Source organism: Micromys minutus (assembly GCF_963924665.1).
Source record: "Micromys minutus genome assembly, chromosome: 5".
NCBI lineage: Eukaryota > Metazoa > Chordata > Mammalia > Rodentia > Muridae > Micromys > Micromys minutus.
In genome coordinates, this window is record NC_137974.1 from 59,306,897 (window position 1) to 59,331,533 (window position 24,637).

A 24,637-nucleotide genomic window follows, 5' to 3' on the forward strand; every position below is an offset into this window, starting at 1 on the left:
TTAATACACCTGAAAATAATTTTATGAAATTTTATCCTTCCTACCCATGTGTGCAATGGTTTCACTCAGTATCACTAGTTGAATAAGTATATTATTAATCTGAGCTCCCATGCTGGTATGATGTGAAATAGGCCCATTCAGTACTTTAAAGATCAACAAAAACAGAAGCTGTTTCTAATATCCAAAGGGAAAAAAATACTTTTCGCTTTGGCAAGTCTTCAGTGGCCAAAGGATTCAGTCCATAAATCATAATACTGGACGGCATTAATTTCTTTCCACACTAATTACACGCACACAAAAGTGAACTGTATCTGGGATGCACGAGGCAAAACACACCCCCTGGAAAGCTAGATTCCCTGAAATGTCCATCTGGGCCTTCAGAGCTGCAAAGCCGAGTTTTCAGGAATTCAGAAGCCCTAGAAACATAATCTTACTTGAAAATGACCTGGAAAATAAAAGAATGTGAAAAACGATAGTTCTAGTTTTTGGCAAAGGCAAAGTCAGTTTCTTATTTTGATTAGTTGGAAGGAACATAAAATAGGTCCATCTGAAAAAAATCAAGATGCTGGAGCACATGTGAGAAAAATGTGCCTGTTGAGTTTCTCCAAATGTGATCAAACTGTGCTGATTGCACAGAACCAGCTCCCCCATCTTAAGTATTATAAACACATTTACATGAGAGCCACTCCTCCAGCAGCATGGGCCTTTCTGTGGGATAAAATGACACAGGCCTCCGAGTGCTCCTCTTTAACAAGCCATGCTGCCATCTTCACTATTTGGAATTAAATGGTGCATTTGTGCTGAAGGACCGCCGCATGAATGTTTAAACAATTCTGCTAACTAAATAAGCTTCAAACCATCTCTGAATGAGCAGACTATAGAAAGGACTCTCAACTCCTCCTGTGTCGGCTTTCCCACTGGATTTCCTGGATACTGGTAGTTGGTATATAAACAGAATCCTATCTAAATATAGAAATTTAAATTTAACTGTGAGCCATTTAAGAAGAAACCTTAGGAGGGGATTGAAAAGATGATATATCTTACCCAAAGAAACCTAGCAGTTTTAGCCATGAACATACTTTCCCTTGAAAATGGTTAGAACGTCAGGGAAATGTTTATACATCAATTTTTCAAACAAAAATATTTCTATCACAGTCTAGATACACTCAGCCCGTGTGGAGGATACAAGCCACCTATGCATTTCTCTGGACACACACAGAGAAGCAGGAGACAGACGGTTTATAAATACATATACTTTTCCTTTACCCGAAGAAGTGGTGTCTGCATGAAAACCACTACAGACATCAGGAGTACTCATGCCAACAAAGGACCAGGTAAAGTATGTGTCTCCAGTAGCCTCCCCAGAAAGTCAGTGGTTCATCCATATCCACAGCCCACGTTCTTTACAGCACGCTCCAAAATGACAGCTTGTAAACACAGTACCAGAAACATAACAAAGTAATAAAGACCGAAGAGCTCAACATTCTGTACCTTTATCCAAACCATTTGTTATAATAATCATATATATATATATATATATATATATATATATATATATATATATATATATGCTCACTTATAAGAGGATATTAGCTGCAAAGTAAAGGATAACTGTGCTATGGTCCACATACTGAAAAAAGCCAAGTAACAAAGATGGCTCAGGCAGGGGATGCTCAATAGATATCCTTGGGAAGGGGAACTAGATCAGGGACTGCAGTGAGGTGGGATGGAATGGAACAGGAGGGATAGGTGGGGGAAGATGGAGGGAGGGAGTAGAGGGAGAGACAACTAGAACCAGGGAGCATCTCTGGGATAAGCCAGGAACCTAGTGCAATGGAAACTCCCAGGAATCTATCCCAAGCCTGAACTGGCCACCTCCTGAAACCAGGAAAGATATCCAATGGAGGGACTGGGACACCAAACCAGGGACAAAACCTCCAATCTTCAATTTGTCCTGCCTACAAGATGTGCTGGGGTAAAGGTGGCACAGAAATTGTGGGAGTGGCAACCAATGATTGGTGCAGATTGATACCCAGGCAATGAGAGGGAGCCTTGACACTGCCTGGAGGGTCAGGATCCAGAGGCTGGATAGCCCAGAGACCTAGGAAAGAAAATTATTCCTAATGATATTCTATTCTCATTAGATAATAGATACTCAGACTGGTGCCTATCTTAATTGTCATCAGAGAGGCTTCACACAGCAACTGATAGAAACAGACACAGTCTCATAGTCAAACATGAGGCAGAACTCAAGGAATCCTGTGGAGGAGGAGGAAGTTTTATAGGAGCCAGAAGGGTGAAAGAAAACCCACAGAATCGACTAACCTTGTCACATAGGGGCTCAAAGAGACTAAACCACCTACCAAGGAGTCTGCATGGGACTGACCTAGGCCTTTTGCACATGTGTTACAGTTGTATAGCTTGGTATTCTGTGCAGGACTTCTAATAGTGGAAGCAGGGGCTGTCTCTGAATCTTGCCTATTTGGGGACCATTTTCTCATACTGTGTTGCCTTGTCCAAACTTAATAATAATACAAAAAGAGAGGATGTGCCTAGTCATAGTAAAATCTGATATGCCCTGTTTGTTTGATACCCATGGGAGACCTGCCCTATTCTGAGGAGAAATGGAGGAGTGGATAGGGGGTCAAGATAGATATGAGGTGGGGAAAGGGGGTAGAAGAGGGTCCAGGAGAAGAAAAAATTCTTCATAAAAACTATAGGGTATTGGTACAGAGACAGGTAGGTAGATCAATGGAATAGAACTGAAGACCCAGAAATGAACCCACACACCTATGGTCACTTGATCTTTGACAAAAAAGCTAAAACCTTCCAGTAGAAAAAAAAAATTCCAGCATTTTCAACAAATGGTGTTGATTCAAATGGCAGCCAGCATGTAGAAAAATACAAATCGATCCATTCTTATCACCCTCTACAAAGCTCAAGTCCAAGTGGATCAAGAAAGTCCACATAAAACTAGGTACACTGAAGATAACAGAAGAGAAAGTGGGGAAGAGTCTTGAATGCTTGGCATAGGGGAAAATTTCCCGAACAGAACACCAATGGCTTATGCTCCAAGATCAAGAAGTGACAAATGGGACCTCAAAAGTTGCAAAGCTTCTGTAAGGCCAAGGACATTGTTAATAGGAGAAAATGGCAGCCAACAGATTGGAAAAAGATCTTTACCAATTCTATATTTGATAGAGAGTTAATATCCAATATATACAAAGAATTCAAGAATTTAGATTCCAGAGTATCAAATAATCCTATTAAAAACAGGGGACAGAGCTAGGCATCTGGTCCTGAGGTTTTTTTTTTTTTTTTTTTTTTTTTTTTGGTTGGAAGACTTTTAATGACTATTTCTATTTCATTAGGGATTATGCTGTTTGGATAGTTTGTCTACTCCTGATTTGACTTTGGTAGCTGGTATCTGTCTAGAAATCTGTCCATTTCCTCTAGATTTTCCACGTTTGTTGAGTATAGGCCTTTGTAGTAGGATCTGATGATTTTTTGACTATCCTCAGTTTCTGATGGTATGTCTCCCTTTTCTTTTTGGATTTTGTTAATACTCTCTCTGTGCCCTTTGGTTAATCTGGCTAAGGGTTTATCTATCTTGTTGATTTTCTCAAAGAACCAGCTCCTGCTTTTTTTTTTTTTTTTTTTTTTTTTTTTTTTTTTTTTTTTTGATTCCTTGTATAGTTCTTATTGTCTCTACTTGGTTGATTTCAGTCTGAGTTTGATTATTTCCTGCTGTCTACTCCTCTTGGGTGTATTTCCTTCTTTTTGTTATAGAGTTTTCAGATGTGTTGTCAAGCTGCTAGTGTATGCTTTCTCCAGTTTCTTTTTGGAGACACTCAGAGCTACGAGTTTTTCTCTTAGCACTGCTTTCATTGTATTCCATAGGTCTGGGTATGTTGTGTCTTCAATGTTATTAAATTCTAAAAAGTCTTTGAATTCTTTCTTTATTTCTTCCTTGACCAAGTTATCATTAAGTAGAGCATTGTTCAGTTTCCATGTGTGTGGGGGCTTTTTGTTGTTTTGTTGTTATTAAGACCAGCCTTAGTTCCTGGTGATCTCTCATCCCTGCTTGGAACCTCCTTTTCACCTCTGCTCTCTGTCATCTCACCTCCTTATGTGGATAGAATATGCTCCTTGACAGGTTCTTGTCTTCTTTCTGAGCACAGACACAATGGATTCTTAAAATCCACTTCCCCTACGTGTAGCTTCTCTGTCATCTGAGATGCCATTTCTATTGACTTCCCCCTTGAGTATGAGTTATGCTTTGCTCGCTTTATACATTTTTCGGTAATGTGTAATTTTAACGGATGCTGAAACCAACAGATTCTCAGGACTCTGGGTTATATGTTTCTTAAAAGAATACTGACATTTCCATAAGCAGTTAACCCAAACAAACATAAATCAGAGCATCCATCCCTCTCCTGTAGTTAGCTGTGGATAAAAAATATGTATGATTTTTTTGAAGAAAGTGTCTTTGGGAAAGAAATATTTTAAAGACGGATATGTCTACAATGTATTTACATAGGGCTGGTAAGATGGCTTTGTGACTAAGAGCAATACCACCTAAGTTTGGTTTCCCAGGTCTCAATATGGTAGGAGAAGAGAACTGACTTCAGGTAAGTCATTCTCTGACTTCCACGTGTGCACAGCTCCTATCCTCTGGAAGAACATGCCATTAATGGCTGAGGCATCTCTCCAGCCCTGCAGACACCTCTGATGCATAGAATCACATGGTAAGTTGGCTCTCCATTTAACTGTCCTATTTTTCATGTATTCTAAGTATTACATCACTTAGCCCCCTAACAAATCTATGAAAGAACTGCAGGCAGATAAAACTATGTCCCTAAGTAATGGACGTGTGGCCTCCATCCAGATTATTTGTCACTTCAAGATTATTTGCCACTTACAATACTGGAAAATATTATCACTAGTAACACCTTGCACTGCAAAAGAAAAGACTATATCCATAAAAACACTCCCGTGAACAGACTTACAATGTTCAATTTATGACAGTGCGCCCTTACACTGGCATGAAAGCCACACAGCCAGCAGAGACTGACTTAGATCTGGGTCTTTCCCGAAGCTTGCAGGATGCAGCTTGCTGGGCAACTGTAGCTATCCACGGCTCTCAGATAGCACCTTGATGTGAGGGGAACAGCTAACACTGTAACCAGCCTGTAGCTAGACCTGTGTGGTAAAGCTACTATGCCCAGTAGACTGGGTGACACATATCTTCAACTATTGATCATTTCATAGGAGCTAAGCCTATTTCAAATGGAAAGAGCATCTGGGCTTATCTCACAAAACATTTTCATTTCTGGCAAATGAACAGTTGCCAAAAAAGGAGGAAAAAGTGTCTGAAAACATCCAAGTTAGTAGTTCTCACAGACACTGTGAATCAAGTCTGAGAAAAGAATCACATCTACTGCTGGACAAAGTCATCCTTCCGAATACTTCAGATAGAGGATAAATGATTTAAATTTCCCACCCATGTTCCTTCCCCTTTTCTTCCTTTTCTGATGACTGGTCTTCTGCTCTTAGACCTTTGAAACATAAAAAATGATCTAAATTGGTGAAAGATATGTGTGAATTTTTAGAGTTCCATTCTTAGTAAGTCAAACACATTTAAGTGTTTAACGATATGATGAAGCTATAATCTTAAGTACCTCGGGACCAGAAGAATTCATATATAAGCATGTATATATAAAGACACAGACATACTAAAGTAAGAAATTGACATGCTACAATCCACGTGGGCCTGCAATAATTTGGAAATTTCTAATCTGTAATCACTATGTATTCTTGTGTGAAGACAGCAGGCCAGACGTAGTGAACATTTTGCTTATTCATATTTCAATGAGAGAGTAGTTGGACAGGCAGCAACTATCAGGGGTTTCTCTTACCTTGCAAATGAGGTATTTACAAGAAACTTTCAAGGCTCAACTATTTTAGATTTTTTTTCAAATTTTAAGGAAAATAAAGTACATTTCAGTTGATAATATGTTACTGTACTCTGTGCTAAACTTAAATATATTCCATTACTGAGCTAGATTTCAGTTCAAATACTGTGATGCTTGGTTCCTTGCAGTTGTCACCTTGATACATGTAATGTCACTTGAAAGAGGAGTCTCCATGAGGAAGTTTCTAGGATAGGCTGACCTCTGGGCACACTTGTTTTTAATTATTTGGGTTAATTAAGGTGGACAGACCACCATGAGCTAGCCCTGGCCTGAGCAAGGAGAGAACAGCAGAGCGGGAACGTGCTGCACTGACTCGGCGCGCTCTGCTCTGTGACTGCAGCATCTGCTTCAGGTTCCTACCTGTGGCTTTCTATGGTGGTGCACGGCAACCTGGAACCATGAGCACCAAACTTTCCTTCTCCCTGAATGTGTTTTTGTTAGAGTATTTTTATCTCAGCGACAGAGAATGAAAACAAAGACAAATGCTGTCCGGCTAGCTTAGTGTCATTAATTAGAAAAATACTGATTTATATGACTTTATGCAAACGACTGGTTTGCCTGCATGTATCCAGTGCAGGTGGGCCCGGAATGGAAGAGCCCAGAAAAGAGTGCTGGATCCAGACATTTGTGAACTTCTCTGGGTGTTGGGGACCAAACTTCATCTTTTGTACGGAGCAAGTACTTTTAACTGCTGGAAAAGCTCTGCTGCTTCTGTTATTAAGAAAATTAACCATTGAAAGTGAAATACAGTGAATTTAGCTGTTTAAAGGAACATAAAATGAAGTTGCAAGGAGACGAAGCCTACTTTGAGTTTGCATGACATAATTTACACCTGTCTTCAGGCTACCCGGCAACTGGAAAGTAACTCATGTTGAAACCCCAAAGATGCAGACTTGATGTCATTTTCATTTCTTAACATTTCCAAACTCTTTTGGTCGCCTACAGTGTCCGCTCACCTCCTGGCACAGTGGTCCCGCCTGCAGCCACTCCCATTACTGTCTCTAACATCTCACAGACATGGAGTTTGTCACTTCAAAGGACAAAAGCAGAACAGACAAGGTTGCATTTCTTTTTCCGGAGTTCTTTCGAATTTTCACAAGATGTCCGATTTACTTCTCTCTCGGAGGTTCGGGGTAAGCACAGGTCTATGGTGTGCTTCCATCAGAGTTCACTACACTAATGAGCAAGTGGATCAAATGACAAGGGAAGGGACACAGAAGAGTACTTCCTAGAAGAGAACCACGTGATCTCAGACAGGGCATCGCTGTTCACTGGGTTTGGCAAACTGTTTCATAGTATTGACTATTCTTGTGACGATAGATGGAGAAAGTGGCAGTTTCAGACTTTCCCAACGGCAGTTTCTGCTTTTGAGACTCAGCCGCAGTTACAGGCAGAGGACAGGAGCCTGCACAGACGCTCAGTTACAGTGTGGCTTACCATGCTGGTACGGTATGTCCTGTGGAACACCGCAGAACACTGAGATTATTAATTTTTTACAAATACAGCCTAACTCAGTGGGTCATCTCTGTTACTGCAATACATAAATCCATTTCACAGGCATATGTCTAAGGATCTTCAAGAGCTATTACATTAGGAAACTTTCTACAAAGCATTATGACATTTTTCCTCTCATAATGCATGTGATTTGATGGTTACATGAGATAATGCCATTCATATAGTAAGTCTCAGATAAATGCCAGATGTTGATTTAGAAATTAGAATTGAGATTTTGGGGTATCATAAGAAGTTTCTAACCTTTAGTATTCATAAAAAGTAAAAGAACATTTCACTTACTTTACTAAAAACAAGGAGTGGAAAGAGTACACATGAAGCAATGTGAAGAATACTTGTATGCTTAGTACATCATACATAAACACATATAAACACGAAACACAGGCTTGGATCACTGCCACGGCTGTCTCACAAGATATGAGTTAACTGCAATTTTAATTTAAAGGAACAATTAGATTGGGTCCTTTTAATGAAATAACCATTCTAATAACTTCACGTAAGCCACTTTCCCTGAAATATAATGCATACCTTAATGTGCATAAGGTTTTGAAGGTCTAATTTTAGGTAGAAAACATTTTTGATCCTAAGGTTTGGCAGGTAGGAACTAAAGGGGGACGAACACTAATGGGCAAAGATTCTTTTGCTTTTATTTTTCAATTCCTGCATTTAAAGGGTGTGGTTTACAATTGGCTCTATAATGAAATGTTTGCATCAGTGAGTGAAGAGATCAAGAATCATAAAAGTGGGGCTGGAGAGATGGCTCAGGTTAAGAGCACTGACTGCTTTCCCAGAGGTCCTGAGGTCCTGAGTTCCCAGCAACCACATGGTGGCTCATAACCATCTGTAATAAGATCTGATGCCCTCTTCTGGTGCGTCTGAAGACAGCTACAACATACTTATAAATAAATGAATAAATCTTTTTAAAAAAAGAATTATAAAAGTGAACTTGGTGAGATGCAGATGGGAGTCAGCTGCACAGTGAATCCACTTAACCATGCGAGTGGGAATGTCAACCAGCCAAATTAACTGGATAGAGGAGGAAGTACAGCATCAGGCCTGTCTTAGTAGTAAGCATAAACTATTTACCATGATACACAAATAAGCAGGTGGTAGTTAACTACTTCAGGCTTCTACCCAATAGTTCTAGATAAATTTGAAAGCCAAAGACAGTTGTGAAATGGCCTCACAGCACTGCAGTTCCTACTGAATGGGAAGCCTGAGCTCTTGCCACCTGTCATTGCTTTCAGCTTTCAATAGAGATGCGATTTGTGTATGCTTCCTTTCCAGCCTCTCAGAGAAGGCAGCCCCTATGCAAATTTCATGTCCAAAGGCTGCTTAGATAGGAAAAATGATATATGTTGTATATAGTTTCATCCTATTGTGTACAGTGTATGTAAAGCTAGCTGCAAAGTCAGGTTCCTATGCCAGCCCATCCCTCACCATGAGGACATTAAGGACTCAGGGGATAGACAGCTTAGATGACAGAATGCTCTGATCACTGTAAAGATGTATGTGACTAATGCAGGGTGAGCTATGGCCCCTCTCAGCTGGGGCAGTGGGAGGCAACAATGTACAGGAGAAAAGAGAAGCAATTATGAGAAAGTCTTTAGCTACGGGTAATGAAAATCAGAATGGGGATACTGTTCTAAGAGTCCTTCAAATTATAATGCTAAAGCCCCAGCAGTATCCACACCACCACACAGGGTAGGATTCCTTCAGCCTTCTAAGACAGAAGAGGTAGTTCTCCCAGGGAGTGGCTCTCAACACCTCAGGAGGTTGAAAGGCCCTTTCAAGGGTATTTCCTAATTGTTAGCATTTTGTGTAGGCAACTGCCAGGTGTGCTGTTCACTGCAGCCTCTCTCTCTGTCCTCTAGCTCCTCCCTCCTCTCTCCCCATTCCCCTTCCTGGGCTCTCTCCATGTGCTCTGGTCCTCCCCCCCCCACCCTATCAACTCCCTTACCCATGCCCTGAATAAACTCTATTTTATACTATACTGTCATGTAGCTGGTCCCTCAGGGGAAAGTGATGCCTCCCTCAGAGGGACCCCCTCTTCCCCCACACCTGATTGTACATCTACCAACCTATTTCTTCTTCCTCTATATTCTTATAAAACACTAATGGCACTAGAAAACACATTTATATTATAATTCGTAACAGTAGCAAAATTACAGTTATGAAGTAGCAATGAAAATAAGTTTATGACTGGGGATCATCACAACACACACCATGAAGAACTATGTTTAAGAGTCACAGCATTAGGGAGACTGAGAGCCACACCTTACTCTGTGGTGCTACCAGGGTGCATTGGAAGCCTTCAGCTAGCTCAGTGCTATCATTTCATGGTTGAAGGATCTCTCCACAAGGAGAAGGCTTTTCTTCCAGGATGAAACTGCTCATTGCCTCATATAAGACTGAAGTATAACTGCATTTAGGCAACAAGAGAAAAGTCTAGTGAAGATAATGGCTTGCGAGGCAGCAGCAGGGGACATCCATAGGAAGAAGGCAAGCATGAGAGGACATCTGTGTCCCACTGTGTGCATGTCATCAATGCCATAAACACTGTACTGCAGTAACCAAGACAAACTAAGCAACCCAGGTCCTGCTTCATTTCAAGGGTGCTAGCATGAATAAATAAAGTTTTAAAAAGTAGAAAAAAGAAATTGCCCCAAACTTAAGGTGACCCAATGTTGCTTATTTCTTTTCCTGGATTGCCAAGAAAGTGAGCTGACGGAGGGTGAATCTTCAACGACAGGATTTTATGAATGTGGCAAAAAGGAAACGGGTAAGCACATGTAGGTTAAAAGGCCTGTTCTGTTAAATTCAACTCTGGTCTCTGGTTTGTTCATCAACTAGAGTTACTGAACACCTAAAACCCAGGTCAGGGAGCTGAGAATTGAAACTCAGGTGAATTAGAAGTAAAGCAAAGCAAAGGAAGTAAGTAAATGCATGGATCAATAAGAAAATCAGGGAAAAAAAGAAAACCAAAACAGTCTCAAACAGTCACAGGGCTTATAAGCTTAAGGTTGTTGTTCCCTTTTAGTGACAGGGTACAATACATTATGGAAGTACTATGACTGTAATAAAAATCACACTCTAAAATAAACTAGTTGAGTGAGTGAGCCTGTGATAGAAACCAAGGAATTCAGTCGGGAAGACCATAACTTAAGCTCTGTGGAGGAATATATTAGGATCCCAGGTCTGCCAAATTACACTAGACTGATTTGAAGAGTCTTAAAGACACTGTTGCATATACTAAAAATGTCCACAGAAAGTATCTCTGCCCATTGCCAGTTAGTTAAAGCTGTGAAACCATCTGGTGCATTTCTACCCAAGGGGCAAACTAAACCATGTCTACTGGTCTTTAATCATGATTTGAAGCAAATCTCTGTTTTCAAATTTTATCTGGCTGAACCCCAACTAATCTATGTTTATCCAGGCATCATTGAGGCTGACTTTGTAAGAGATTTTAGTTGTTTGTTTGTTTATTTATTTATTTGCTTATTACATCCGTATCAGTCATAATTTTGGAGGAAAATAGGCAGCACAGTAGAGATCACTGGCAAAGAACTTACCAGAGTAACTAAAAGTCAGCTATGGCTGCTTAGTCCCACCCACCACGCTCAGCATACAGGTCTAACAAAAGCAGAAATCTAGGCTTAAGGAGTAAAGGGCAGGCAGTAGTCACCTGTGATTAGAAGTCAGACAAGGATACCTGATAGGGATACAACCAATGTGACCAGACATTTATTCACTTTTGGATCTCCCTGGTGTCTCTTCCAAGTCAAAGTCAGTCAGAAGGCAGAGGGCATAAAGGATCTGCTAAGAGAGACTTACTTAAGATGAAGAACAAAGAGAGGTTGGAGGGATGAACTGAACATATCCAGAAACACATAACTCTTCAAATCTATCCCCCAACTGCTTAAAGTAGATGCTTTTCATCCCCTTTAAAAATTATTTCTGTTGAGAGAATTTAAAATAGAAATGGGTGGGAAGTGTCCGCTACCAAATAAACAATGTGGTCCAGTGATGAAAACTGTAATTCCAGATTCCAAGAGTTAATTTAAGAAAGGGCACCAATAACAAGTAACAAGAATAAACCAGGGAATGTTGAGTACACTACAGGATGCCTGACATATTTTAGATATTCTCTGTCTGTCTCTCTGTATCTGTCTCTCATAAGTTGACTTCTCCATCTTACGGCATGGTGTTTCTTTTTCAAATACATAGGTATAAACAGTATATGCATGTATGTGTGTTCACATGTATGGATGGATGTATACATATGAACACCTAGGATTGACATCAAGGGCTACTGAGATGACCGTACACGTATACTGCTTTTGTGTGTGACCATAAGTACCTAAGTTTCGGTCATTAGTACTCAGGTAAAAGCCAGGTGCACTGGCAACTCTATAATCTCACATGGGGTGGAGGACAGTGGACTTGTCAAGACAGGATTCCCGAGACTTCTTGGTCAGCCAAAATGGCAAGCTCCTGGCTCAATAAATAAGACAGAGACCTGGTGAAAGAAAGACATCCAACATCTACCACCACCACATGTGAATACATGGCTGTACTATGTGTGTGTGCATTATGTGTGTATGTGTGCACACACAACACACACACATACACACACACTCACACACACACACAAGCACACACATACACACCTATTATGCATGGGTTAAAAAACAAAATATCTTTGATGAAGACCAAAAGACCAAGTTGAAAATGCATTAAATTACAGTTTCCTGGAGTATATACTTTTCATGGAACTGATCTTTAAATAATCAAATAGCTATTAAAAGCTCTATTTCCAAAGTATCATTTCACCTTTGCTAGATTAAACTCCTAGATATTTCTAAAGAATACCATGCTTCCATTTTTTTAAAGTGTAACTTTTAAGTTAATGTTCATTGCCAAGGCCGCTGACATGAAAGGGCTGCTTCATGTCTCTCTGGTGTAGAGAAAGGGTCTTACTTAAACTCTGAGAAGGCACAAGACAAAATAAACAAGTCTGATGAATAGAAGTTTTTAATTGCTTCTGAAAAGTTATGAAATAAAATCTATTATTTAATTACATTGGATCAAAAAGTGGAAAGGCAGGATGCACTGAAGTGACAACATGTCTAAAAAGAAAGTATTCCATGTCCGCTACAGATGGGTTTGACATGTGCATGAATTGTGTAAACATTTCAAATCCACTTTATGAAGGTATGAACTGTTTTAAATAAAAGAGCAACAAAATAATGAAACACTAAATTTAGAGGAGAGAATTAATATTTGTTTTACTCTGGTGTTTTTGTTCTGAAGTAGTTTCCATCAGCTTACTTAGAGAACAGAAGAGAGTGTCCTATGCATAGTCCTGTACTATGTTTGCACGGCTAAAATAACAGTATTAGGCCGTGGAGAGATCTGTCTTAAAACATGAGGGATCGAACAATTGAAGTGAAGAAGACATCCAACAGCAATGTCTGCCCTTCACATTCATGTGTACATGTCACTGCACAGACATGTACATGAACACACAGGGTGAAAGCCTCTATTCATATTTCTATAGGTTGTGACTAGATTAGATTTTCTCAACCCTGGAAAAGGCAGAGCAAACTCCATGCATCCAAACTTCCCTCATCTGTAGCAAATAAAGCAGCACTCGAATTGATAGAATGAGTCATAATGGTAGGGGTCAGTTTACTCACCCCTTCTGTCCCTGTCCAAACCTCTTATTCTTCCCACCCAACCATTTCTCTGCCATGTGCCCAATGCTCATTTGTCCTTGGAACCTGCTGTCCTATGAGGCTGGAATAAACTTTCCCAAAGTGTAAAGCTAACTTCAACCACCTTTTAACATTGAACACACATCTCACTGAACTCTTTCCTAACCCCTAGTTCTCAGAAGGCCCAGAACACTGTTCTTCTTGTTGTTGAATTTGTTTGTTTTTAAGACAGTCTCACTATATTTCACAGACTAGAATCAAACTCCCAATCTTCTTGTGTCAACTTGCTGAATGCTGGCATTCTGTGTGTGCACCAGCACTCCCATCGCACAGAGCATTACTAGGAACATAAAGGATGGCACTATATATCTCAGTGAGCTTCCTTGCCCAGCACCATCACTTACTTGCCGTCAGACTCAGATGCATCCTGTCATTTACACTTGCATAGACACTAGAGCTGTCACTCAATGTGACCTTAATGCTGAACGTGCCTACGCTATATACCAAGAACTTAGATATGGCCTAACAAACCTCCTAACATTTTAGTATTGAGAAAAGCATGAGATTGAAATATCTTGATCAAGAACTCACAGTTAGTAGATGACAAAATCCAGAGAAAATCCTGCCCTGGCTCAGGGCAGGCAAGCAGAGGCTGTCAGCTGAAAAACACTGCCTTAGACTAGAATCACTGCTCTTAGGCTCTTAGATGGCAGAGTTTCCAGGTTGAAAACATAGTCATTTGCTTTCTAGCCAAATAAAGACTCATTTTTAAAACATGCAAAATGGGGTTTCAGTTTTAAAAACAAATAATAATTTTAGTATTTCAAATTGCCACTGATGCACTTCTCCAGACTTTTATAATCATATAAACACAGTTTGATTACTCTGAGACAGCAGTTCTCAATTTCACATTGTGGATTAGTTCACGAGAGGAAAAATGAGTACCACCAATTGCACTTATAGCCACCATAGCAGTAGAAGGAAACTTCGACATTATTCATGGGAAGCATGGCATCTGAGAAAACACTTTAGAAATGTCATGAGTAAATTATTAATCCATGCTATAAAACAGACTACAGACATGGTTATATTGTAAACCCTTGAATTTTAAGTAGACCACCCAGGGACTACTGGGAGACCATCCACAGCCTGTGGGAACCACACTCAGGGAGTCCCTATTAGAAGAAATGAAACTGCTTCCTCCTCAGTAATTTGGTTTCTGTGTGCGTATGCTAGGATACAAGGGGGTAAGCACCATCATGAGGCCAAAAATATCAAACTATTAAGCCTTCAAAATTCTTCTAAAACACTGTCCTAACCCCAAAAGTGCCTTGTCTATGAGGGAATCATGTACTTGAACTTAATGAGGCTGTGAACACCTGACACTTAAGAATGTATACACATGTACATGACATACACACATAAACATAATGCTTAAGTTTTCCCCTTTAACACTAGAAGTATCAACTGTTCTTCATTAAAATTTGCCTGAAATAATTTTGTCTACTATACCTAATGTCAGTTATGCAAGAAACAGATCAAACCAAACCAATGTGCTTTTAAAATATTCTAGAGGGGGAGGAGGGGTGGGAGCAGGGTAGGCAAAGGAGATAACATTTCAACTGTAAATACATAGAGTATCTAATAAAAATTTTAAAAAATTAACCCATAAACTCCATGCAACTTTAAGTAACATGTCTACAGAGAACTTCATGTCACTCAGAACTGATTTGAATATTTACATCTAGGAGGAAAAAGAAGAGATACTTTTCTGTATGTGTTGTATTTTATAATATGTCTCTAAATAAAATGATTTTATTTTATACTGTGAAGAACATTCTAAACAGCTGTACACTTGTGTCTACACTGCTGTCATCACTAAAGGCTTGTTGCAACCACTTTCTCTGTCAATTTCTGAGCTGCAGAAAAAGAGCAGCATAGACACTTTCCAGTAAAAGACCCACATACTTACTGGATGATGGATATGTGCCAGGAAACCAAACATGCAACAATAGCAAGAAAACCCTTGGAAGAGAAGGAACAGAAGCATGGAGCATTCAGAAGTTAATCCAAGTAAGTATGGAAACTCAGTAAAAATGGTTTCGATTGGCATTCCCAAACACTAAGGGAAAATTCTACTTAAATGGCAAAACATGATATGGAAATACCAATATATTAGAATCTATCCCAACTCAACAGAAACCGCCTGAAGGAGTATTTTAGATGCACACAGCACAGTTCTGCCCTAGCTTTATTCCTGTCACTATGATTGTGATTATTCTGACAGAAGCACATAAGAGGCGAAAAGCTTTTCAGATTGCAGTCCCAGCTACAGTCTGTAACTGTCAAAGGCCAAAGTTCCAAGAACCTTAAGCAGTTATTCAGATGACATCCCAAATCAAGCCTGACAACAGCATATGATTGTGTACTGTTTCCACTCGGCTGGATTCTCTTCCACTCTTCTTGAGCCCAGGACTCACTGCACAAGGAATGGCATCACCCACCCTGCATGAGGCTTTCTCCCTGTTGACACTTAATACTGATATGGAATCACTTCCATAATATGGTGTTAGATATAATAAAAGTAATTAAAGGATATATAAAGATGTTACCCTTGTGAATTTATTTGTATAGATAAGTATATATAGATATACCTATATACATAAACATATGACTTGATAATATATGTATATGTATATACAAATACACAATTACATATTTGTAAGTAAACACACATATATACATTGGTTAATTTTCATGGTCCACTTGGGTGGATTAGGAATCACTTTGGAGAACCTTTGGGCATGCCTATAATATTGCTTCCAAAGGGGTTTAACTGAAGAGTGGGTGGCACTGTGCCATGGGCTGGAGCCCAGGAAGAAAACTGAAAGAGGAGAAAGCCTCCCTACTGTCTGCTCTCATCTTTCTCTTTTCATGACCATGTGACATTATGGAACCAGCTGCCTCAAGTTCCCACTGTCATGTTGTCCCCTTTGGTAACTGGAGAAGGTGACTCTCATACACACATAGACCCTTGAAAAGAATGGGGCTTTCCCAAGAATGCCTTTTAATTGCTCTTAAATACCTAACAGTGGCATTGTAGAAGCTCAAGGTGACAGTATCTTTGTAAGACAAGCAAAACAGATATTCTGACAAGTTTGCATCATCCTCCCCAATGACAGACACTCTATCTTTTCTTCCTGTGTGGGCACTGCATTAGTGAAGCAGCAATAACACACTTAGAGTACTATTTGCCTGGCAGAATGGAAATCCTAACATTTGCATAAACGTACAGGACCTCATGATAGGAGAAGTAAGGTAAGATTGTATGTTTTTACTCAGGCTCACAATAGAAATATTGAAATCATATAGAGAAGGGAAATGGTATTTACCAGAAGCTAGGGGAGAGTAGGACTTGGGAATATGTTGGCCAAGAGCTATAAAATATCTATAAGGCCCTGCGGTATCTAGCCTGTACTGAAGAAAAGACTGAGAACAGTTGTTGGGGAGGATGATTCACAACATATCATAAAATCAGTTTTCATTTTTTTATAGGCATCCTGTTATCATGGGGCCTTACAATTCCACTGGTATGTATTTATTAAGCAAAAGGACCAACAGGACCTTCTGTTCTCCGAGTTCATATTGCAGGCGTTACAGTGGCATTTTTGACTTTCCTGCCTGCTCACTATCTTTACTGTGCATTGGCAATGAACCCCAACCTACTACTGTGAGGCCAGTTCAGGACGTAAGCCAGCTGCTAGTAAGGTCAGGGGCATGGTTACAGCGGACAAATGCTGTGGTCTACTCAAGCACCTTCACTGCTCGGTGCTCAGTGCAGATAGGACAGTACAACGGAAACAAGAGAAACTTTACTCTTCACTCCATCTCCCCCCTGAAGGCAGCATCTCCCAACTGTGCTGCCCTGAGGTACAAAGACCCAGTCAGTTCAACAGTTCAAATGCGTAGAAAATACATCTGTTGATGAAACAAGACCAAGAACTAATAACCTCAATAAGAATGTTTGACAGGAAGATATATTTAGCACTTATGCTTTTAGGAAAAGAAATCTTTTGTGAAAAAGAAATTATACTTGAATCCCATTTGCATGAGACATTAAAACAAACAAAGCAGCTCAAGCAGAGATGACCGAGTCCCACCCCACTGAGTCATGCCGCTCTGTCATTCAGCACTGGCTCTGAAGCGCCTCAGGACAGCAAGCAGGCCTTGACAACCATGGCTTCAGGTAGGAAAACAGGATCTATGAGAGCTGCCTTGACAGCCATCCATGCTCATGGGTTAGTAAGCACTGTTTCAGGCAGAGAGACAGACACAGACAGACAGAGGCAGAGAGAAAGGAAGACACAGAAAGAACACTCTCATTTGAAATGTCAAGAGGTATAGCTGTAAGATCATCCTGAGTCATGGACGTTTCTTCAAAAGTATTTTACATGATAAAACACAGATATAAACAAGTTAATAAAATATTAAAAAGAAGAATAAAAACATAGCTTGGCTTTCCATAATGAATAGTTTCATTTTTGTGCAGAGAATAGGCAAGCATAATAATAATTTGAACACATAAACTACATAGACTAATACAAAAATCTGCTCTCAGACTGTTGGACATTTAAGTCTTAGTAACTGGAAGGAAACCATATAAATGCTAAAGTGAGGAGAGAAAAAAACAGGTGCCGTGGAAGTCCAGGGAAAACCTACTCTAATTGGCACATTTGGCAATATCCCCAAAATTCAAACATTCCATTCTGGAGGAAGAGTGTTTAGTATTCAAACATTCACAACTCATAAGTCTCAGAAGGATCCCCAAACTTACATGGATTCAAGGGCATAATGGATTCTTAAGGTTACATAAGCACTACAGACAGCTAGGGAGAACAGACTTTCTGACCTGTAGTCTTAACTGCAAGTCATAGTGAGAGCTCAGGCAATATAGCTGCCATGCCTTGTCACTCATGCTAGAGTGGGTTCTTTGGTAATACAGCTGCCTCTATGTTATCTGTGCTCTTGAAAGTATACTGGTACCCATCCTTTTGTAAGTAGGACCTTAGCCCTAAAAAAAAAAAAACAAAAAACAAAAAAAAAACAAAAAAACAAAACAAAACAAACAAACAAACAAACAAACAAAAAACATTGGTTCACCCAGTTAGAGTTTGGTGGAATCTTATTCTAATCTGCTATGTGTGGATTGTCCTGCAGCCATTTGTATTTTGATATTAATTCTACTTTCCCAAGAAGGGCCACCTAGTCATGTACTCAGGTGACTTCATCTGAACCTTCCTATTTTAATTAGTAAAATAAAGGCAAGAGATGGTGTTTGGGCAGGGGAAGGGAGATGGAGAAAGAGTATCAGAGGTGAAGGGAAGAGAGAGCGAGGGGGAGAGAGAAAGGACCAAGATGGAGATGGAGAAGGATGAACTGGATCCAGGTGGACTTAATTGGCATTAGGTAGTTATTTTAAGGAATTTATAAGTCTTTTATCTCATATAGAAGGGGGTTTGTATATTTATCCATTTGATTTAATCTTATTGTGTAGAGGGTTTGTGGATTGAGACTTTGATATATCAACCTATATTAAAAAAAAAAAAAAAAAAAAAAAACTGTTGGGCCTTAGAGTTGTCTTTATGTTGGGCGGTAGGGTAAAGAAATATGCCAGGGCAGTAATTCCACCAGGGACAGAGACAGTTGGGCAGGAAGAGTAAACTGCCAGAGAAGGGAGCCGTTCGGAGAATGTGGCTTGCAGACGGAGTGACAGTCTGCGAGCCCGACTCCATACTAAAAGCGGCGGAATGAGACTGTGGGCCGATAGAGATAAGCCAGATTCTTTTTAATATTTACAGCAACAGCTATGAGTTTCTGGGTGAATAGACATTAGTTAACATCTCCTCAGGAAAACTCCTAGAGCATGGGGAAACACACTTTAAGCTGAGGACTATGAAGATAGAATTTAAAGAAAAGGAAGCATGTTATCGGGACAGCGGAAGAGTGAATGAGAAGCATGCTCATCCACAGGGCAGCGTTCCTTCCGAAGTTCCTGTCAGGAGCAATGTGAGAAGACCCGCACTGCTGCTTTTCTCCAGAGCACTTAGTTCTGGTACGGCCAAGGCCTCTGCAGGGCACTGACAACGATTACTGACCACAGGATCTGAAACTCAGTAAAGGACACTAGGAGGTGGTGACAAGGGTGGGGCGCTTGCTTGGGCAGAGTGATGTGAGCCTGCAGTTATTGTTAACTACAGGTCCAGCATCTAATTATGGAACTGATGGCTGAAGCAAGATGGGGAACAGTAACTGGGTAGGAAAAGAGGAAATAAAAACTGTAGTTCTCATTACTGATGAGATCATGTGCAATGGCCACACTAATGACCAAGAATTCTTACAGCAATATGATGGTCTGAGAGAAAGTTAGCCTGGTAATTAGACCTTTTGAGGAATCTGGGATAATGGAGTAGGAAACAATATGTTTAGTTATAACAGGCAAGTGAATAAAAAATCCTTTCAGAGACTGAGTAAAGACTTAAGATGCACCTTTTACTAGTTAATCCATAAGGTAGAAAGATAATGACATTATAGTGATAGATTTTTTTAAAAGTATAATTATGCCTTTAAAATAAGATTGCTATGGTCATTTGAGTCCTGTTATTTAATTCATTAATATTAACCAAGGTCATGTGATTTTTATCAGAAGGTGAAAGAGAGCTATAACAAAATTTCTCAAAAAATATGGAGAAATGTCCGGAATATAAATTCCAAATTATAAATAGGCATCTTAAAATATCTTTGTAAAAATTCAACCCTATAAAAGAACTTCTGGGTAATGTACGTTTCGCAGTGGATGATGATTACCAGTATAATTAAACACCTTTGACTCAGACACTCTTATGTAACCCAATTTCAATTTGGACCAGCAAAACACATTTTCCACATAAACACAGCTCTTAGACTGCCCCATTATTACTAACAGACATTACCCTAGTCTAATTGTCTATTCAAATCTCGAGTGGGTCCTGTTCACCACAGCAGACACTGGGGATGCAGGATGACTAAACACAACCCTTATCTTTGAGTAGACTGCAGTTTCAACTTCAGGACAATACAAGCAGAGTGAAGAGTGGAGCAGGAAAGAGGATGGCTCAGAACCATCAGTAAGGCTGAAGGGAACATGATGGTTGTGGGGGTGTCTGTGTGGAAGGCAGGAGTCTGCACCTGATTTCTCTCTCCACAGTTTGCCTTTACTCAATGACCTCAATTTCTGAGCAAACAGCTGCTGAAGCCAGACTGCCACACCTGTCTAAACTTAAATTCTACTCACCTCTGTGACCTTTGTTATACAAGTCTATGAAACTGCCAAACAGCAAATGCTAAAAACCCTTTTCCCACCATTCTTCATCCCACATAAATAGTGTCTAGGGCAGACTAACCGTTGCTGTCTGGGAGGCACTGAAAGCACGTTCAGAGCTAGAGGCAGAGGTAGCTCAGTGGGTATGAACACTAGCCACTCTTGCAGAAGACCTGAGTTTGGTTCCAAGCTTTCCTATACACTCACACAAATGTGTACATACTTAAACATATATTAGACACACTTCCACATATGGAAAGTCAGAAATAATAACTCAGACGTTTAGTTATAGTATTAGAATAAGGTCCATAAAGGTGAAGATATTTGCTTTGTTTTCAAGGAAACATTGCCTCCACCTACAACACTTCGTGGTGCTCATTGTTTAATGCATGACTGGGCAGATAAATGAACACCAAGTATTGTTATTAATACTAAAATCAAACAACGATGCTTACATAGATGTGGATGCATACTCCTCAGAATCCTCAAATGTTAGACTTGTGTTAAAAAAAAAATCTATTTTGTTAATACTTGCAAATACCCAGTGCAGGGGCTTTTCTTCCACAATGAGCAATTCTCTAGCCTTCTGGATATCAAGTAGGTCCACAATGAGGTGATTCAACCTGACTGATTATTTGGAGCTAGCTCAAGCCTCATGTCATGGCGTAGTCAAGGAGATGTATAGGGAAATGTCCCTCTCCCTCCCCACCCATCCTTGAAGCTCAGAGGAAGATGGTTTTCAAACATGGTCTCCCTCCTCCCTCCCTCCTTTCTGTTTGCTTCACCTAGCAGGCTGAGCAGTCATATGAAGGAAATGCCTCACATTCTGTAACTTATCTCCCACTTACAGTCACTGGTCCTATCCTCTCTGCCAGTAATCACCATAGGTGCCCCACGGGTCAGAGGCATTTACAGTTTCTTTATCTACTTGACCTAATTCACCAGAAAAAAGCATCCAGGATCTACTTCAATCTTCTTTTTATTAAAAACATACAAGCAAGTAAAACACACACACACACACACACACACACACACACAGACACACACTCCTCACACCCTCTAACCCAGCAATTGCTTTTCTGTTTAATTAAGAATAAGAGGTGCACCTATGTGTGGGGATCACAGATGACACTCGGGATTTAGTTTTTCATACACAATGTAGCGCCCAGAGATGGAAATCAGGTTGTCAGAGTAAATAAAAAATGTACTTGTCTGCTGAGACATCTTCTCAGCCCAGCCTTCACACTGGAATCCCATTCATGAGAAGATGAAGCTCCTGTATTAGAAGACAGGTGAAGCCTGCCACCACATTATCAGGACATTGTCATACAGTGTTCTCCTTTTCATCCCCATAGAGAACAACTTACAACCCAGGTGTGTCCTGTGGGAGTACTGGATGTCTCCACAGCCAAGGTGATTCCTTGTGTCCTTGACTACTCCCCCAGGATCATCAGTCTGCCCTTCCCTGACAGAAAAGGAGCAGAAGCTTTTGAACTTGCCTATGAACTTTTTTTGTTTCCTTTGCACCCTAAAAATTCTGCAGGTACTTTTCCTCTTTAGACATCTTTAATTTCAGTGGACATTCAGAGGGCAGGAGGAGAAATCTCTCTTCATTCCAGCAGCCTCCTTCCCCATGTTCACTAACTAGGGAGCTCTCAAAGCCCCTGCCTAAGGGTTTTTACAGAGGTTTCTCTCTGTAGATATGACTAAGCTACTGGGGATTTAGTCTACCCCCGAAGACCCTGCTCTTCTCCAACCCCTGTGTCTAAATGCAGCATGTGAGCAAGAATCTGCTCTGCAAATAATTCACTGCAAACTCAGAAAGACGTAAAATGAGCATTTACAGGGCGATGTGAAAACCAGTGGGATGGAGATTCCTGATGATTTTTATCTCACTCTGTGATTCTGATATTCCTAATATAAAATAACAGAACTTGAAGGATAATGGATTAAGAAGGACAACAAATGTCTGCCTAAAAGAAGAGATAAACTAATAACATAATTGAGAACAAGCACTTCAGACTGACTAAAGGCACAGGGTAGTTGGGAAGCATTTGCCTAAGAACAAAGACACAAAGCCTGAATGAGGGTTAACATCAACACACTGTGTAATAGCTGGAGAAGGGTTGATGGTTTCTTACTGAATTAACCTGACATCCTACTGCTGCTCTGAGGAGGCTGTCTTGGGGCACTGCTAGAGTGACACAAGGACTGTAGAATTGTGGTGTTTCAGCTCTCTCTCCTCAAAAGCCTGCAAGAAGTCTTTCCACAAATCCCACCAAACCATGACTGCACCAAAACCAAAAATTAAACGTGGAGGTCTACAGAAAAAGGTCTATAGGGTTCGCTCCAAGTAATCCCCAAATACGCCATTGGAAATTGAGAATGAAGTCTCCTCTAACTTCTTTGTCCTCCTTCCCTACAGCAAGCAAGCCATGGACCTAAGGCATGCCAATCAGTCTCCAGTCACCCTCCCCTTTCCCCTAAAACTTCAAGTAACAAGTGTCCTGCTCAGGACCCAAATTGAAGAAAGAATGACAGAGCCATCAAAAAGCCAAGGAGGCAAGCTCTACCATGCCTGTGCACTTCATTGCCATTAAGCAGAGCATCTTCCCTCTCTGGCCAATTACACTTTTCATTGACCACGATAAAAATTAGCACATTCCCCTTTTCTTTGGGTGTTCACTTTGGAAGGTTCTTATGACATGTAAAAACACATATACCATAAATATGAGTGTTTCCTCCTTGATGTGTGTTTTCCTTTCCAGGATGTCAGCCATAACTGTGCAATGGTTAGGGAAGAGATTGTTATTGTCTGCCATTCTACAGCCCAGGAAATTTGACAAGATGGGACTACCTTATAGGAGCACTTTCCACATGCAGATAGCCAGAAGCAAAAGTAGGAACCACCAGAGAGGCCTGTGTTACCTACCCACCTCCAGATTACATCTGTGCCCCCCAGAGTGACTACAAAGAAGACACAGTAAAGGCCAAGTGACAAAAATACATAAGCTGAATGGGAACCATGGCACATAGAGGATCTAGTGCCTGCCAGAAAATCCCACTGACAAGTTGAAGTCGGCTGACCCCAGTATTAGTAATGAGAAGACAAATTTAATAATATAACAGGATGTAAAGGCAGAGTCGATAATACTGGTGCATCAGAGTGAAGGTGGGTTTATAAACATGTCATTAAGTACACAATGCAGAAGTAGTTTCCTTCTCTAGAAAGCAACCTAGAGAGGACATGTATGTTCAACTAGCAGATAAAACCTAAAAGTTCTGTTTGTTTGCTTTATCCTGATCTATTTGCTGTATCTTATTATTTTTAGATGTTTGTTTTCTAATGAGAGAGAGAGAGAGAGAGAGAGAGAGAGAGAGAGAGAGAGGGAGAGAGGGAGAGAGAGAGAGAGAATATGAAAGATAAGTTAGGGTTTAGATGGGTGAAGAGAGGAGGATCAGAAGGAATTGGGGGATGAGAAAAATGTCAGAATACATTACATGGAAAACACATTTTCAATAGAAATCTTTAGATAAGCTATTTTCCATAGTAATGCATTAGAATGTTTTTTTTTTTTTTTTTTTTTTTTTTTTTTTTTTTTTTTTTTTTTTTTTTTTTTAATAAAGCTCACACACTATGCTATACCTGAAGCCAGGTATCCTAATGTAGAAAAGGGCACTAGTGAAACTCAGAAATTCAACGTAAAGCTAAAATGCATTGCTCTTCATTTACATCATAAGAATTCTTAGCTGCCACTTGAAAGCAGAACAAGCAAGCAAATTTAAAGGATTTTCTCTGACATCATTTTTCCTACTAGAGACCCATTCCTGCATCTGTTCCTCCTACCCATCAAACTAATGTTCTAGTACCATGTTTCACAATAGGAAGACAGTATTAGTACTTTAGCAATTTTCTAGGGATTAAAAAATGACCTTATATAAGCATGATATTATGAAAGAACTAATAAAAATGAGGCAGGTCAATACAAAAGCAAGTAAGACAGCCAAATTATCAGAAATACCCAGTTTAAAAAATTAAAATTTACCAAATCATGCCCCCTCACCCCCAACCCCTT

General features: G+C 40.0%; 1 protein-coding gene across 3 annotated transcripts in view; it reads right to left on the bottom strand.

Annotated features, from left to right (window-relative positions):
• The window catches only part of SUPT3H (SPT3 homolog, SAGA and STAGA complex component), a 322,329-nt gene that overhangs the window by 114,132 nt on the left and 183,560 nt on the right, over positions 1-24,637 (bottom strand). The gene's annotated exons all lie outside the window — the stretch shown is intronic.